We start from the raw sequence: 6,240 nt of genomic DNA on the forward strand, positions 1-6,240 counted from the left end.
AATGATTATATAATATTTTAATATACTATAATAATATATAATAAAATAATTATAATTATATATAATTATATATAATGCATTACATAATGCATTGCATATATAATTATATACAGTTATATATTATATCTAATTATAATATATCTAATTATATTATGATTATGTAATGCATTATATATTTATTATTATTATAATTAATATATATTATATTATAATATAATTTTATAATATATTATAATATAATATATAACATATGATATATTATAATTATATATTATAATCCTAGAGGAGAACACAGGCAACACCCTTTTTGAACTTGGCCACAGTAACTTCTTGCAAGATACATCCATGAAGGCAAGAGAAACAAAAGCAAAAATGAACTATTGGGACTTCATCAAGATAAGAAGCTTCTGCACAGCAAAAGAAACAGTCAACAAAACTAAAAGACAAGCTACAGAATGGGAGAAGAGATTTGCAAATGACATATCAGTTAAAGGGCTAGTATCCAAGATCTATAAAGAACTTATTAAACTCAACAGCGAAGAAACAAACAATCCAATCGTGAAATGGGCAAAAGACATGAAGAGAAATCTCACAGAGGAAGACATAGACGTGGCCAACACGCACATGAGAAAATGCTCCTCATCATTTGCCATCAGGGAAATACAAATCAAAACCACAATGAGATCCCACCTCACACCAGTGAGAATGGGGAAAATTAACAAGGCAGGAAACCACAGATGTTGGAGAGGATGCGGAGAAAGGGGAACCCTCCTGCACTGTTGATGGGAATGTGATCTGGTGCAGCCACTCTGGAAAACTGTGTGAAGGTTCCTCAAAGAGTTAAAAATAGAGCTGCCCTACGACCCAGCAATTGCACTGCTGGGGATTTACCCCAAAGATACAGATGCAGTGAAACGCCGGGACACCTGCACCCCGATGTTTTATAGCAGCAATGTCCACAATAGCCCAACTGTGGAAGGAGCCTCGATGTCCATCGAAAGATGATGGATAAAGAAGATGTGGTCTATGTATACGATGGAATATTCCTCAGCCATTAGAAATGACAAATACCCAGCATTTGCTTCGACGTGGATGGAACTGGAGGGTATTATGCTGAGTGAAGTAAGTCAATCGGAGAAGGACAAACATTATATGGTCTCATTCATTTGGGGAATATAAAAAATAGTGAAAGGGAATAAAGGGGAAAAGAGAAAAAATGAGTGGGAAATATCAGAAAGGGAGATAGAACATGAGAGACTCCTAACTCTGGGAAACAAACCAGGGGTGGTAGAAAGGGAGGTGGGTGGGGGGTGGGGGTGACTGGGTGACGGGCACTGAAGGGGGCACTTGATGGGATGAGCACTGGGTGTTATGCTATATGTTGGCAAATTGAACTCCAATAAAAAATATATATTATATAATATAATTATATAATATATAATATAGTATATATTATATTATTATATTGATAATATTATATTATCATAATAATATATAATATATAATATGATTATATAATATATGATACATATTTATAATATGTTATAATTATATAATGTATAATATATAATATGATTATATTATGAATATGTAATGCATTATATAATTATTATTTATTATATATAGTAAATTATTATATATAATATATATGCATTATATGCATTGCATATATATTATATATAGTTATATGCTATATCTAATTATAATATATATGTATTGCAATATAATGCATTATATATAATATATATGCATAATGGTTGCTTTGTGCTGAGACTGGGCATCCTTCCATGATAGGGATTGTCTGTCGATGGATGCAAAGAAACTTTTTGGGGTGACAGAAACTTCTAAAACTGGATTATGGTGATTGTTGCCCAATTCTAGAAATTTACTAAAATTCCTGAATTGCGCGCTGCCACAATGGGGTAAATATATAGTACATAAGCAACACTTCCAATAAGGCTGTTAAAAAAGCTTAGACCCTTCTCCTAAGGTAATACTTGTATCTTTTTCTTAGCCACTGACCCAATAATGAATAATGCAATTTTTTGGAATGAAAAAAATTTATACTCTAAAAAGTAACCCAAAGGGAAAGCTCTAAAGTAATCATTTGATATCTTAGTTTTTGACTCTCTGGTTTCTCAAGGCCCTATCTTCTGCACACTTGCAGTGACCTCTGAGCCATCCATCACAAAAAGGTGAAGAGGTCTCAGGTGTATGTTTGGGATGATGGGTTCAGTTCCAAAGTAAGATACGACGGGAAGAGTGTTTGCGGAGACCCAGGTCATCATTAAGCTAGATCTTTTTGTGAGCATCTTAAATTACTTTAAACTCCAAGATTACATTGTTGAGCAATATGGTAGGGCCATGACCCAGATTTTAAGTCAGGTGTAAGACCTGGGACTCATTACCAACAATATCAAACAATAATGGTCACAGCTGTCATAATTTGGGGCCTCTCCAAGTACATCAACTACACCTGCAAATGCAGAAGTTTTACAGGGTTTTCTATGATATGCTGATCCTAGCAATAGTTATGGTTACAATATGGCTCATTAAGAGATTTTTAAAAATATTTATTTGTTTATTTGTTTGTTTGTTTATTTATTTATTTGAGACACAGGTTGAGGCAGAAACATAGGCAGAAGGAGAAGCAGACTCCCTATGGGGAGCCCAATGTGGGACTCGATCCCAGGACCCCAGGATCATGCTCTGAGCTGAAGGCAGACGTTCAACCACTGAGCCACCCAGGCATCCCTGAAAGATATTTTTGAAAATTTATTTAAAAATATATTTCCTGTAGTGCCTGGGTGACTCAGTCAGTTGTGTGTCCTACTCTTAATCTCAGCTCAGGTCTTGATCTCAGGGTCATGAGTTCCAGCTCCACATTGGGCTCCATGCTGGGTATGGAACCTACTTAGAAAAAGAAAAACCAACAGAAAACAAACCCATTTCTTATCAACGTACAACAGATAAATAGAGAAGTAAGCAAATTATAAGTGCTTGATGAATTTTATTAAAGATTTTATTTTTAAGTAATCTCTCCACCCAATGTGGGCCTCAACTTACAACCCCTAGATCAAGAGTCACACACTCTACCATCCAAGCCACCCAGCCACCCAATACTTGATAGAACACAGCCTTTAAAATACAAGCCAGATTAAGAAATAGATTACCATCACTCCAGAAGCTCCTCTTATATGCACATTCCCAGCTAACACACTAACTCTCTTCCCAAGGGTAGCCACTATACTGACCTTTTTTTTTTTTAAAAGAGAGAGAGCAGAATCAGGGGGTGGGGTCTGAGGGAGAGAGAGAATCCTAAGCAGGCTCCATGCCTAGCACAGAGCCCATTGCAGGGCTTGATCTCATGACTCTGAGATCATGAGCTGAGCCAAAATCAAAAGTCGGATTTTTAACCGACTGAGCCACCCAGGTGCCCCATGACTTCGTTTTTTTTTTTCCCCCATGACTTCTGATACCACTAATTTTTGTTGCTCGATTTTGAGATTTATACAAATGGAATCATACAGTATGTGTTTATTTGTGTCTGGTTTCTTTTACTCAACATTGTGTACATAAGGGTCACTCATTGTTCTATGGTATTCTATTGCAGGAAAATATCACTGTTTATCCATTCCCTTGCCAATGGACATTCGGATTGCTTCTAGGATTTTGGATATTATGAATAATTCTGCTAAGAACTTTTTTTGGTGTTAAAGATTTTATTTATTCATGAGAGACAGAGAGAGAGGTAGAGACACAGGCAGAGGGAGAAGCAGGCTCCCTGCGGGGAGCCTGATATGGGACTTGATCCTGGGACCCCAGGATCACACCTTGAGCCAAAGGCAGATGCTCAACCACTGAGCCACCCAGGCGTCTCAAGAATTGTTCTGAATATGCCTTTTGTGCATACATGTGTGCATTTCTATTGACTAGGTATCTAGGAGTGGTTGCTGGGCCACAGGGTATGTGTATGGTTAGCTGTAGTATAAATCATTTTATTTTGCTAAAATCCAGAAAGCCACTTGAAGTGATTTAAGAGTAAACACACCCAAATGCAGAAATTTTCTAAATATAAACACACGTTCATTCTTCTTCAGAGTTGACCTGAGCAAACACTGGCATAGGCAGGACAATTGAATATCAGTCACGAAGTTACTGGAGTGTGATGCCTCACAAACATGACTTCTGAAGACACCATCTTCTGTGAGTTTCGACCCTCAGGAAATGAGGTCAGTGTTAGCTTTCTGGCATTCCTGCCTGCTCCCGGGCTGGAATCTGGATGAGCATGGGTTGTATCCCTGCCTTGGCTTTGATCCCAGAGAAAAGCATCATAAATGTGTTCAATTTCCCCCTACAATCTGGAAATAAATTTATTTCGGGGTTAGTTTAAAAAAATGTCCAAGGGAGTTATTAGCACAGGATACCAGGCCGAGTCTCTCGGTTCCTAGATAGCACTTCGTGCTGTTTGGAACTCTGTGGTTGTCTCCCAGGAAGGGCTACAGTAGGCTGTGCCTGCAACTAGTTCTTCTAGGGTTCTTGGGCTCATCCAAGTTGTAGCAGGTGCCTGTGCTTCCTTCCTTTTTATGGCTGGAAAGGATTTCATTGTTCTGGCTGGATCCTGTTTTGCTTATCCATTTGTTTGTTGTGGCCACTTGGGGTGTTCCTCTGGATAGCTTCTTCAAGTTCATCCTGGCCCTGTAATCCTGTTATTTTCAAACATGAGACTATCCTTCCCGAGAGTGGCGTAGATTCAGGACCATTGTGAACAGAGTCTATGATTCTATGCTTATCTGATGTTCGCCAAAGACCAGTGTTCTGGCACAACATGAGATGCTCCGTGTATTCCTCTGCAACTTGTCGAATCTTAAAATGGAAACAAATGGCCCCCGCTCTCATGTGTACATGAATTGCTAAAATCATTACTCTTTCTCCCTCTTCCATTTGCTCCCCTGCTTGCTCCTTCAAATCAAACTAAAATAGGAGGTGCATGGAGGATCTCCTTCATCAACCAGGAAAATGAGCACAATGATTCTTCTGTGCACTTGGGAAGCCTCCAAGCTCACCTGAATACCTATTTCATTGGTCAGTTATTCTGATCACTTGGAATACATTTTCTTTTTTCTTTTGTTGTTGTTGTTGTTGTTTTGGGTTTTTTTTTTTTGGAATACATTTTCAATATGGTTTGACTGTCTCCAAGCATGTCAGGTTGGAAAAGCAATCACAATGGCCTTTTTTATCTTTGCCTCCTACATTCAACAAAATATTGAAAATGTGACAAGGAGATAACAGTAGAGGCAGTAAAAATAACATAAGAAATTTCAAAGTATCTTCCAAATAATCTAGGCTCCAGGGATCAGAGCTTTTCTTTCTCACATGTGCCTAGGTTGTTACTTAGAGTGCCAAGACTTCCAAATTCAGGTCCAAACAAAAGCAAACATCGTTCTGCATTAGTCCAAGAGGTACCTTGATTTAATTCTGCTGATAGTGACATCTTTTTTTTTTTTTTAAGATTTTATTTATTTATTCATGAGAGACACACACACACACACACAGAGAGAGAGGCAGAGAGAGAAGCAGGCTCCCTGCAGGGAGCCCTATGCAGGACTCGATACCAGGACCCCCGGATCACACCCTGAGCCGAAGGCAGACGCTCAACCCAGGAGCCCCTGACAGTGACATCTAATGTCACAAAAACTTTTTGCTTTTTCAACTTCTGAGAAAGGACAGAAATTCAACTGTCATTTTGATGTCAGCCTGTGACGAACCCCCATTAATGCTCTCGTTTGTCCTCTAGCAGACACCCTCTGGGGGACACGTCCAGCTCGCCATCATTTCCCTCTTCTTTGGGGACCACTCCGAAGCCAGCCTGGGAACAAGGCTGAGTCTGTACCATGAGCATTTCGGAGGTGCGAGTGGACGTGTCTGGCCCTGCAGACTGGTGAGTGGACGAGGCTGGTCTGTAGAGATGAGAAGCGGAACAGGTGTGCTCGGAGGAGCAGAGGTGAGCAGCTGCGGGGCCTGCCGGTTAGGTGGTTCTTGGTTCACTGCGCTCCTGCCCTGAGTTGCATGAAAAATTCTTATGCTTTCTCAACAAAGGCAATACTTACCTGATCATGTAACACTGCTAGAATCCTTGCCGTGGGCCAGGTGCTGCTCCAAGTACTTCTGTCACGATATCCTCACGAGACCTTATGATGTCATGACCACTATTATCCCCACGTGACAGCTAAGGGAACT

Source organism: Canis aureus, chromosome 30 (genome assembly GCF_053574225.1).
Source record: "Canis aureus isolate CA01 chromosome 30, VMU_Caureus_v.1.0, whole genome shotgun sequence".
In the NCBI taxonomy this organism is placed as follows: Eukaryota; Metazoa; Chordata; class Mammalia; order Carnivora; family Canidae; genus Canis; species Canis aureus.